This window comes from Zonotrichia leucophrys, chromosome 1 (assembly GCF_028769735.1).
Source record: "Zonotrichia leucophrys gambelii isolate GWCS_2022_RI chromosome 1, RI_Zleu_2.0, whole genome shotgun sequence".
NCBI lineage: Eukaryota > Metazoa > Chordata > Aves > Passeriformes > Passerellidae > Zonotrichia > Zonotrichia leucophrys.
In genome coordinates this window covers 114,066,832-114,079,762 of record NC_088169.1, presented here as the reverse complement: position 1 = coordinate 114,079,762, position 12,931 = coordinate 114,066,832, and the positions used below count along the sequence as shown (strand labels likewise).

General features: G+C 37.4%; 1 long non-coding RNA gene across 2 annotated transcripts in view; it reads right to left on the bottom strand.

The window, feature by feature from the left end:
- Positions 1-7,249: 7,249 nt before the first annotated feature.
- LOC135443567 (uncharacterized) overlaps positions 7,250-12,931 on the bottom strand; it is a 91,620-nt gene continuing 85,938 nt past the window's right edge. For both annotated transcript variants that reach the window (XR_010439068.1, XR_010439067.1), the window contains 3 exons: positions 9,127-9,208; positions 7,589-7,713; positions 7,250-7,343 (listed from right to left, as the gene is read on the bottom strand). This is a non-coding gene — a long non-coding RNA (uncharacterized LOC135443567). The remainder of the gene's footprint in view (positions 7,344-7,588; positions 7,714-9,126; positions 9,209-12,931) is intronic.

The window sequence follows — 12,931 nt, the reverse complement described above, 5'->3', positions numbered from 1 at the left end:
AATGTGCTTTAATATGTGATATAAAGTGTTTGGGTTTTTTTGTTTGTAAAGCACTAAAAAATTCCAATTCTGTGACAAGGCTGGTTAGAGCCTGTTTGTAATAGTGCCTTTTAATTGTGGGCTCAATCTCTGTATGGGCATAACCCACATAAGAGGTGGGTTTGACGATGTTGGTGGGGTCCCTTCCAGCTCAGAATTTTCACAAACAGGTGACAGTGCATTCATGTGAATAACACCCTCCTTTATGCCCTTGAGAATTGAAATTGAAGGTGGTTTTTTTCTCTTCTAAGAGCAAAACATTAAGCAAAGGACAGAAGGCAAAAGGAGCTGGGTGAAGGCCCAGTGTGTAAGACCCAGCCTCTGTCCCCCTGCTCTCTGCTCATGAGTGTTTTGCTGTGCCAAAACTTTCCCCTTGTGCCTTCAGGACCAGCCCAGAGCAAAGCTGAGCTGCTCAGAGCTCTGACACCACCTGTGATGAAAGCAAGGCCTTGATCAAAAGCAGATTTTAGACTCCCAGCTCGCTGCTCTGTGCAAGGCAGCGACTTTGTCACGCTGCACGAATCAAAAGCCCCACTGGGTGTTGTAAATAAAAACACTTTAAACAACAACAACAATAAGGAAGAAAAGGGTCTTTGATCAGGCCGCAGTTAATTGATTAAAATGTCCATTTCATTGTCCTTTCATGTCTAAGCTACAGTAAACAACATGAGAGAGCAGAATGCAGTGTGCAGTAGTAGAAAGGAGGCCACGAAGGAAAGCCTGGCAAGTAAACAAAGATTAAAAAGAAAGGGAAAAAATAGGTTATACACAATAAATACAGAAACCTGCTGTGCTCATGCCCAGAAGCTTAACCCAATTCTCCAGCTATGCCACTGAAAGGCAGGGGAATTAAAAACCATCAGCAAATCACAAGACTCATATTTGCATTTATTTTCCTCACTGTAACCAAATGAAACCTTTCCTACCAAACCCACAATGTGATTTGTGCAAAACTAACCTCATATAATGCTTCCAATATGAAATGGATTAAATACTGGGGAAGGATATTGACTTTCAATCTAGAGAAATCTGAAAAAAATCCTTGTCTTTGGTTAACAAATAAACCAGGTTTCCCACTCTGATGGAAGTGGAATTGCTATAGCTGCAATTTCTCTCTCACCTGAGAGATATCAGGATGGCACCCAAGTTCCAGATATTCTCAAAGATGCTCAGATATTTAAACATCAGCAGGGGCCAGTGAAACACTTGAGGATGCTCACAGTAATCAGTTTACAGGCTCCTTTTCTGTGCAGTGGAAGAGCCACACAATCCCTCCTCCTCCTCCTCTCAGGCAACTCAGCACACTGGTGCTTCAACTTCTTTGAATCTTCTCTGTGGAGAACCAAGGCTCCCTCTGTGGTTCAGATAAGAAACCTGGAGACACCTGTCTCACCAAAGCCCATCATTTTTAATTATCTCTCTCAGCCTTTCTATTAAGAAGGGATCACAACTTCATTAAACAATCATGTTCAATGCTGGGCATGACATTTGCAAATGGATAAAATAAAGTGAAACAATATTCTAGAGTTTGCATTTTTACTTTTGCCTAAAGAAGGGGAGTGAAGTCCCTTAAAAGCATAAGATACTCAAATAAAATACTTTAAAACTTGAATTTTATGTGTCAAGGCATGCAAATCAATACACACTGACAGACAAAGCAATTGGGAGGTGAAGCAAGTGAATTGTGCCTCTCATGTTACACCTTGGCTGAGTTTTATTAAAGAATAGAAAAAATAACTCCAGAGATCCTATTTTATCTTGCTGAGCTAAAATACTTGTGAATACAGTGGTTTTAAATGAAAGTAATGATACTTTTTCCGAAAAATCAGTTGAATTGCTGTCACTTCTATCTTTAACCACTTCTGCAGCGACTGATGCTTTGCAGCCCAAACATCCACCCCCAGTGCCAAGCTTGATCTCTCTTTTTTTCTCATTTAAAGCCCAAATGCACATCCCCAGTCACTTGGATTTGGGGATTATTGCCTCTTGCTTGCAGTGCTGGATGTGCGAGCTGTGTATGAGCGACTGGCTCCCTTCTCTGAAAAACATGAAAACATCACTCTGCAAACACTCAGAGCTGCCCAATATCCCACCTGAGTCACACTGGGCTTAAAATACAAAACACTGATCCTGCCAGCACTTATTGCGGCTTGGGAAAAAGTGACTATCATGAATAAAAGCCCCAGAGAAATCTACCCAGACAGTCACCACTCCTAGCACTAAATTAAATTATTTAGCAGTATTGGTGTAAAGATTGCACATTCTGATATCTAACAGGTGCAAAATCTTCTGGCATAACATGACAATTTGCCTGAAGTATTCCACAATTTCCATTTCTTCTCTGTAACAGTGCAAACAACTCCTCCACCTTGGAAAGGCAAACAAACAGCTGGGTACAACATATTTACCAGCAGACCACTAAAAGCACTTCTGTTCAAATAAACAGAATTGCAGCAGCAAACCTCGAGATAATATGGACTTTTATGGAGTTTTTATGGATCCATTAGCTTGAATAGCTGCTGAATTTTTGAACTAGAATAACAGATTTGCATATATTGCCTCAAATTTGCACCTTGCAAGGTCTGTTTCCTAATTTTGAATGATGAAGGCAGCAATGTAATACCAGAGTGTGCCTGAATAGTGCATTATATGAACTGTAATACTTTTTATTCTCTCTAATTTATTAATGTGCCATACTTCAAACAGCAGGGGCTTTTTCAATCATCTCATTGAAGTGTCAAAGATGCTTAGTACAAACATTTCTAATATATTAGTTATTAGACTGTTCGTGCATTTTATTTTAGCAAATAGTGAAATCACACATTTCAATTTAATTTTAATGTTCAATTCACACAGAACATTTTCACACAGTTTTCAAATCTTCTAATATTAGTCAGGCATAATCTTCTGGTTGGAAAGATCAAGCTTACAACATTTCATTCCCACAAGTAATGCAAGTAACTTCACTTAAATGAAATCACTGCAGAATCATTTTCATTTAATTTTTTAAAATGCAAAAAATGCACAGCACTCCTCTCCTCCTACAGCATAAAAAAGTGTAAAGGAGGATAGATTTTCACCTAAGCACAGTCAAACACTGATAAAAATTCTGGATTTTTGGGGATGAAAGTGAAGACAAACAAGGCAGATTTTCCAAAATCAAAACAGGACCTCCTCTTATCTACTTGTTCTGTGGGGCCTTCTTGAATACAAACAATCTAGAATATTTTTATCAATATAAATGGGTATTTCCTTTGCTGCAGAAGAGTAGTTTTTTTAAACTACCAAGTTATGTATATAAATAACCAGGGAGAAAAACAAGACAAAAAAAAAAAGAAAAAAAACTGAGACAAACACAAGTAAATTGCCAGCTAATCTTTAAAGATTTCACTTTAGCTAAATTACTGTTACTGATCTTAATTATCCAAATGGCTCCATTAAACAAATGAGATGTCTGAGAACCACACAGGAATATATGTTCAGATTTTTCTCCCTAAATTGTTTGATTAATATGCTACAAAGCTAATTAATCTTCAGGGAAAGCATAAGAGTTGTGCCTCATATTGCACAGGTTATCTCTTGTTCACTAGTAATACACCCAAAAGAACTTTTAATCTAAAGGGTGCTTTCATTATTCATGTGTTTTCTATTTAATATTATATTTTAGGACTACCTAAATATTGGTGATCTTTCTCTTAAACACGACTATTTATATAATAAATTTGAAGATTCCAAAATACACCAGAGAAGTGTAGACAGACTTGCAAAGTCCTACTTCAGGAAAAATTTGTAATGCTGTCAGAAAGTACAGAACTGAAAACTACAACATTCAGGTTGTAGAAATGGAAATTTCCAAACAGCAAAATTTACTTATAACTTTTTTAATTCCTAAAGCAAATTAATTCCTACCTTTGGACACGCTGTAAACCCTGGGGATGACACCTAAGAGGAAAATTCTTTCCTCTCTCTTGATGGGTTGAGCAGAGAGCCTGCATATGAAAAAATGGGAAACAAGACATCTGAAAGACCTTTATAAAGCAGAATTATTACAAAACTTCACAGAATCATCTTAGATTGTCCTGTGTTGGAAGGAATCTTAACGATCCAGTTCCAACCCCTCTGCCATGGGCAGGGACAGCTCCCACTGGACCAGGCTGAAAAACAAAGTCCATGGTAAATTGTGAGAAAAAGCAGTGCAAAGTAGCTTTAATATTCTCTACTATAATGAGAATTTGTAAGATTGACAGAAAAGTGAATTTACTTTTTACAATCATCAACATTAATACATATGCTACATGTGATAATATTTATATCAAATTGCATCATCATTCCACTACTTAGGGAAAATTTTGCTTGCTGGCTCTTCAGTGCAAGGAGGTGTAAGGATTAATTAGCCCTGTGAAAATGCACATTCTGCTAACTCTGTTTTTAAGTCAGGGAAGTTCCTCATGGACACTTGTTCCACTTCATGTGAAAGTGAAATATGTGCTGAGCTTAAGGGCTAAAGATTTAGAAACTCTGCATTTCCAAAAGGAGGTCTATTAAAAAAAAAAAAAATCTTTCTTCAAAGATGCATTGAGCTGAATTGTATGTGAAATATGTGAAGAAATAAAGCAGAGTAAGAAATTATATCATCTAGGTATATTATCTAGGTGTTCCAGCTACTGATGAGATTTAAAGCATATTTTTGGCTAGCAGCCAGTTACAGACTGTCACATTCAAAAGCTTACATGCAATTTGTCATATTTCTGTCTGAGGGATGTTTTAACTGCCTGTGTGTGACAATAGTGATAAAAACAGCAGATGGGATCAGAGTTTACTGATCCAACTAAACACACTTATGGGAGAAAAACTTCAGAAAACCATGCTAATAAAAAATTATTTTCTGTAATCACAAAATAAGACCTGACATTATGCAATGTACCCCTGTCTTTTAGTACTTTGAGAGGATTTCCTACTGCATTTTTTTTTCTCTCTAATCTATGTTAGCCTACTAAAAAAACCCCAAATGAACCAAAAAAGCAGTTTAATGCCTTATGTTTTAATAACAAAAAAAAAAAATTAAATTACAATTTTTGCTCTTTTAGAGTTTTGTATGGCTACAGGAACATACTATCAAGATAGCAGTAAAGATTTTTCTTTTGTAAAACACACCTTTGCAATTACAGAAATTAATCCCAGAGCTTATCAATTAGATTTGTGTGCACATACAGAAACTCATTTTCAAGCAAAATATTTGCTTTAATTTTTTTCCAGTTTTCATTATAATAAGAGTTCCTGGATGATAAGGAAAAGCTGTTGCAATAACAAAGCAGAGAAGCAGAATATATAAAAGCAGGAGATGTTCCTTTTGATGGTAAATTTCTTTTTTACATTAATATCTATTTGCTGAGGTCACTTGGTGCGTTCAGCCTGGAGAGGAGGAGACTGAGGGGAGATCTCATCACAGTGAGAGGAAGAGGAGGGCCAGGCACTGATCTCTGCTCTCTGGTGACCACGATTTTGGATATTTTATCAACTAGGATTACCCAATGCTTCAGTGAAGAATGAAGAGAAAAATCAGTAAAAGAGTTAACAAATATAACGAGTGAAATGCTAGAAAGGTGAAGGAAAAAGGACAAAAAGTCGAGTGAATCAGCACTTCAAGCGGAAAGGTTGAAGAACCAGATATCTCTGATATAATTGGAAGTCTCGAAATCATTGATGTTACTTTGTCAATGATGAAAATAGAATCAAAGCTGCCGCTTGTAAAGAAGGCCAGCATGCATGGAAGTACACAGAGCCTCATCCTACAAAAATCCTTTAAATGTGGCATGGAACAGGGTGTGCTGGGAAGGAGGGGGAGAAAATGCTCACCATGAGGCCTATTTGGGACCAAAATGGGCAGAGGAAGAAACTGTAGGGAGGAAAGGAGGGTTGTAGTGTAGACTGGGCATAAAAGAGAGAAAATTATGGATAAAGGGATAAAGAGAGAGATGAGAAGGTCAAAAAGGGGACGGGAATTCAGAGCATAAGAGGGGCATTTCTAAACATGTGTAGATGTCTAAATTGAGACATTCATTCAAATTCAAATGTCCTGAATAAATAAATATATATTCAAATATATTTATATATATTTAAATATATATATACTTGAATACATATTTATATATATATTATAAATATTATATATATTATATATATATTATATATTTAAATATATTATATATATTATTTATATATATATATATACTTGAATATATATTTAAATATATATATATATATTTAAATATAAAAATATATAGGTTTGTAGATTAGTATACGCATTGATACCCCCTGTATTATACATACAGGAATTTCTTGTAGTCTCCCACTCAGAAAGGCAGTGATTTCTCTCTCAGGGTGAATGCCATCAGCATCCTTGGCTCTCAGCAGGCTGGAGCTGAGCCAACAGGATTTTTCCCCAGTGGCTGACGGTCTGCCCAGGCTGCAGAGACACCCTGGTTCCTCCTTTGTGTCAGGACATGAGGAGAAGTGTGGCAACAGCCACTGTGATTTGGAGGTGAATAGCAGACTCAACAGAGGCCAAATTATATCCCAAAACAGCTTAAAAAGTGCTCAAGAGGTCAAGAAAACACAGACAAAAATTTGTAACAAAATTCCCTTTGGAAAATGCAGCGAAGGCTATTGCTGGTGTTTATTTTATATATTGTTAAGGCCTTAGAAAGAGAAGGTTAAAAAAAAATCATAATGCTGGCAAGGTTATTTGGGGTAATGCAGGAAGTACAAACTTTAGGTGAGATGGAGCTGAACTTTTTCCATTTAACTTCCTCACAGCGAAGTCAGTGCTTCTCAGCTTGTGTTTTTACAACTCAAACCAGCCCTGGGTTTATTGCTCTTAGAACTAAATTCTCAGTACTTCATACACAGGGACAGAGGTTACTGTATCTTCCACTGGCTGAAAAAAATTCACCCCAAAAAAATTAACTATAATTACCATTTCTAAAGGATGCAATATGCTGGAACAACCATTTAATTTCTAGAGAGATGCATCTAAAAGTCACAAGCACTCCCAGTTCCCTTTAGACAGGACATTTCTCTGTAAAACAACACAACCCCTCAAGGCACATCTGCCCTTGCTCTACAGCAAAACCAACCCAATCACAAAGCCAAAAGTATCCATGAGATTACTGAATTTATCAATTCTTACACTGCAGTTTAGCATTGATGTCTCTGATCCCATCACACCTCCAGCAGGCACAAAATGACATTTTCTCTTCAAATGTGTCCAGAGCTCCATGAAGAAAGGCGGATCAGGTTTTCATCTGGGAAAATGGAACCCATGTTCAGGCAGAAAAGCAATATAAGAATCAGTCAGGCTCCAGAGAATACTGAAGCTGAAAAATAAACTGGTTTCACTGTGCACCAGTGATCAGAAGCTGACATTTTATTTACGGGAGGCTCAGAAATTTCCTTTTAAACAACAACAGAAAAAAATTTGGACTTATTAAGTTCAAACAGCCAAAAAAGTCTCAGTGACAAATTAAGCCTTGCTAATTATTATACCCACTTCTCCTCAGGGCTGTGATGGTCTGGCAAAGACCATGGACTAAGGGTAAATTCTTCATACAGCAGAAATTCCAACACGGATGTCACGTCTCAGATTTCACTCAGCACTACAGTAAACTTCAGTACCTGCATTTAAAAGGAGAAAAAAAGAAAAAAAATAAGCCCCAAATGCTGCTGGCTTCAAACAGAGCTTGTCATTGTCTGTAAAGATGCTCTGTTTGTCAGCACTTCTCATTTTTGAAGCCACTACTGAGCCTGCAAGAAATGAATTTCTGTGGTTGAAACACTGAACAGTGGGGAAGCTTCAGAAGAGGAGCACAAACCTTACATCACATCCATTTTTCTTGCACTTTGAAGCAAACTTGCCAAGGCAAATTATTTTCAAGGTGAGGGCCTAAGTTAACAAATAAATATATGTTCTTTTTATTAATGCTCCATTAAAAAAGGAAAATTAAATTAAATATAAATTCTACATTTTGTCAGAAATGCCAACTGCCTTCTGCTAAGGTGAAATCTGTCTTTCCTCTTCCAAACTGCTTTAAGGTAATTAGAACTCTAATTCCTTTTATAACTTAAATTAGGATAAGGTAACTGATGATATTCTTAAGATTTTAACAAACTTGAAGGAAATAAAAAGCTGTTTAGGTAGTGATAAACAAAATTACTGTAAATGGTACCACTGCAACAAATGAAAAATTGAATATTTTGAAGATAACTTCAGTACTTGAAAATATTTAAAATTCATGTGACAAGCAAATGAAATCTCTGTCCAGGACCAGTATAAATGTCCTGTGAACAAAGGTCCATTGAGTCAGATGGATGCCTGTAATTAAATGAGAGGTGGTTGAAATCACTAGACCTTGTTAAATATAAACATGCTTTTACTATCTTTTTTCCCAACTTCAATTTCCATTTAAAAAAAATCAGAATTATTTGGGTAAAATCTGAGAAATGTAGGAGGGCATGTGAGAAGATCAGACAAACTGCCCTCTGAACTTGAAGTATTCTACTTCACGATATCTAATTTTTTGTGTTTCCAGAAAAGGAAGATTTTAGTGGCTCTGAAAGACTCCCTTAATCCTCCCACTGACTCTATTTCTGCCTTCTGAGAGAAATGCTCTTCCTTGCATTCCTGAGCTCCTCTCATCCCAGGAAGTGACAGAGCCACATCTCCCCCAGCTCCAGGTCCTTCATAAATATTAAAACAAAAGATACCGTGGGAAGGAAAGCAGAATACTGGAAAGGACATTTGAGGAAATCCTCTTAAGAATTACTGAAAATACCTCGGAAGAAGAAGAAGGAAACTGGGTCATATCTTCCCCATTTCTTATTCCTTACATTTCAGATAAAATATTTATTTTAAATAGTTTAATAAAGAAAACAGAGAGAAGAACCAAGGAGAACCTGTAATTTCTCAGGAAATATAGTTTCCTAAGCACTTGAGAGGATTTTTTTCTTAAGGCAATGGAAGGAGTTAGGATGAAGGAGAGAAAGAATATCTGAAGAAGAGAAATAAAGTTTTGAAGACAGATAACTTACATTCTGACAGATGAGGGAATTCCTAACTGCAGTCAGAATGCATTTTATCCATTTTACTCGAATTACCTGGAGTAAAGCAGCCCTGTAAAGAATCAGATACATTTTCCTTTTTATTAATTTTTTTAATGTTAAGAATCTATTTAACCTTCACTTACTATCTTGGTCTTTGCTAGATAAGGGGAAAACAATACAAATGCAAACCAGTCAAATCCCAGAAAAATTCATATTTACATCAAAATAATTTATATAAATTTTTGAATAAAACAAATGCATACATAAATGAAAATGTCAGACTAGCTTGCTTCGCTTTTTGGCAATTGAGAGTTTTGATGCAAGAAATGGATGATTAGGAAAGATGCATAAGCTGAAAAATTTACATGGATTTCACATAAGATAATTTTAAAAAAAATCCCTATACTTTTATCAGTACCAAAAACCATTTCAGACCTACTTTGTGATATTCTGCAAAGATAGCTGAAAAAAAAAAAAACTATTCACAACTCAGGGGAATACAATCAGCCCCCACCACAGAGCAATTTTCTTAAACACTTGGTTCTTTCTATTTCCTTTACAATACTCTGTGTATTTTAACAGTTTAAACTACACTACACTCTTACTGTAAATTTATGTGTACAAACACGAAAGCTGGGACTTTGTCATCTCCTCTCTAAGGAAATCTCATTTTCCTTTTATTTGAGAGAACGCTCGAGATTCACGGCTTGAGCGCAAGAGTAACTTCCCTGCAGGCACCATGGAATCAACCCCCAGAAATTCCTCTGGTTTGAAACCCCTGCCATACCAAAAAACAAGGAGGAAAGACAATGACCAACCACTAAAACTGCACCACAAGGTCAGAAATGAGCATTACTGAGCAGAACAAGAACGAGAGAAGGATGTTTTCTCTTTCTGGTAACTTATGTGGGGCTGTGTTTGGATTTGTGGTGTTTTAGTTATTGCTCACACAACAACGAGGCTTTTTCTGTTCCTCACACCATCCTGCCAGCACAGCTGACCCCAAATGACCACAGGGATATCCCAGACCTTTCTGAGCAACAAAAGCTGGAGGAAGAAGAAAGAGATGATGTTCAGAGCTTGGCAATCTTGATCCGAACAGCCCATTCCATGTGAGGGAGCCCTGCTCTCCTGGGGATGGCTGAACCACGGGAAGATGAATGAATTCCTTTGCTCTGCTTTACCTATTGGGCTGTCCTGATCCCAATTCACAAATTCTCTCCCTTTTACCCTTGGAGTTCTCTGCCCCATCCCTGTGGGGAGGAACAAGTGGCTGAGGGGAGCTGAGCTGACTCCAGGGATAAATCTCAGCTCGTTCTGCAGCCCAGAACTCAACTGCGTGCACGAGTGGATCCAGAGAAAGCCACAGCTTCCCACCCCATGGGATTCAGCAGGCAAGCTGCCAGACCACATTAACACCTCCTAACAGCTCAGCTCAGATGAGTTTACACACATTCTGAGCCAAAAAAAGCTTGGCTGACCTCAAAAGGAGGTGCTCAGACCACAGTGAATAATATTCATGAGGCTTGGTTGGCCCAGAACAAAACAGCACCAGTGAACCACAACTGTGTATGAATGACAAATCAATTTGCTGGGAGCTGCTCTGAAATAAGATATTTCCCTCTAGAGAAAGGTCACACCTTCAGAAATGTCTCCTTTGCTTCAGCAGTTACCAGGCAAATAACGAGGAGTAAAATCCCCCATCATCTCTGAGGGAAAACAAAAGACTTGGGGTAAAAATTGGTAGGTGGACCTTGTAACTCCAAAACTGAGAGCCCTTGGAAAGCAGCAGGCTGTCCTACCCAATTAGGATAAAAACAAATGGTGCTTTTCCAGGAAATGGAGAGCATAAATTTATGATAAATATTGTTTGGGATGAATAATTTACCCAGCTCTAATTGTAAGTATAGGGCTCTGGAACATTACTGATGAGGAGCATCCCATAAGACTCTAATAATAGCTGAAAAGAAGATAATATCAGGCACATTTAGTGCTAATTACACATTAATTAAAAAAACCTATTTAATAGGTACTTTCCCATCTATTTGTTTAGGAGTTTTACAGTGTATTTCATGTACATGGGACTGGAAGACTACCTAGTGATAAAATGTACTGGAAATGGGAAATTCAGGCACTTTCTGGGAAGGTCACCTGTTTTCCCGGAAGCCTGGGTCACATCTGTGGTAGAATTCCCTGTCTTCCTGATGTACAAAATAATTTTTTTCATAAATAAAAGATTCAGAAAGAGGGAATCCTACAAGCAAAATTAAGCACCAAGATTTGATGTCAAACCCACAGTAAATATAGAGCAATTAAAGGGCTAAAATAAAATTTTAAAAAAAAATCAGCATTACTGTCCTTTCATATTTCAAAACTATGAGCAGCCATTAAGAAAATGCTGTACCACTTTTACATTGGATTTTATCCTCATTTCTACTCCTGTGGCTCCTGTGTAGATCAGAGGAGAGCGCTGATTTTGGATGCCATAGAAAATCATTGTACCACCATAAGTTCTAGGTTAAGATGTAAGATGGGCCACAAGTGACAAAACCAACACAGAAAAATCCCCTTTATTTCATACTACTTTTTTCCTAATATTAATAGTGGTTTTCCACTAATAAGATTCTCTTTATTTAATAACTTCTTGTAATAAATTTTAGTAACACTGGAATAGAATGAACCCCTACATTCTGCTTATGGGCTGATATTTTACTTTTCCCACTTCTGCATTACAGGTGCATTGTGCCTGCTTTTTTGTGGGGGAGGGATTTGCAGTTTTAGAATTGCAGAGCTCAGATATCTTATTTTCTGATTTAACTGTGACCAATTGCAATGCAGAACAGATGCAGCAATACAGCTTTGGATAGCAGCTTCACAAATACCACATATGTTTTTTTACACTTTTAATTAGCACTTCCTTCCAGAATATATGTGACGAGATTATTTGAAATCATGGAAGTCCCACAAGACCCTGCACTGTTATTCCACGCAAATCCCTTCTAACACGTGCTCTCCATCTCCAAGGTGCAGAAAATACCTCAGAACCCTCCATTAATGTGCAAAATGCCATTAAAAATACTCTCCCTTGCCATTTACCTGAGGATGAGATAGGCAGAGCAGCTCATTGGGCAGTTTCTCTGGGCTTTCTTCAATTTATTTCAAGTCTTCTGCAAATTTCCAGATTTTCATTGCTGGTGGAGGAGCACTGAACAGATCACAGCACATGGTGGGCGCCCAGGTGCTGGATTTGGTGCCAGCCTGCATCCAAACTTTTTTAGGTAGATCTAAATCTCTCCAACATGCCAAGGTACATAATCCATTTGTAATAAACCTTTGTGATTACACTTCTGCCTTAGACTGATACTTGGGACATTCCTGTGGCCTCCCACTCAGTTTGGGAATTAAAACTTAATGTATAAGTAATTTCATAGCAATTTATCTAATTATTCTCTTCTGACTATCTTGGACATTGTCACTTATCTTGCTCCCAGCTCAGTGGCAGCATTAACATTTACACTTTTCTCTGAGGGTGGGTTCACATATGTTCTTTCCTGAACTGCTTCTGAACTTGACAAAGTCTTGATAAGCAACCAAATGCCACTTGGGATGGGGCACAGTGAGCCAAAATACAATTCTGTGGGAAATATGATGACTTTTTTTTACAGACTGAAAGGAGCTAAGTTTTTTTTCTGCGTTATCCCAGGAAAAGAGGACGATAATCTTGATATCTAGAATTGTTTAACCAAATCTCTCTTCACACACCAGCAGTCAATCCATGGTTGGAGTCATCCAA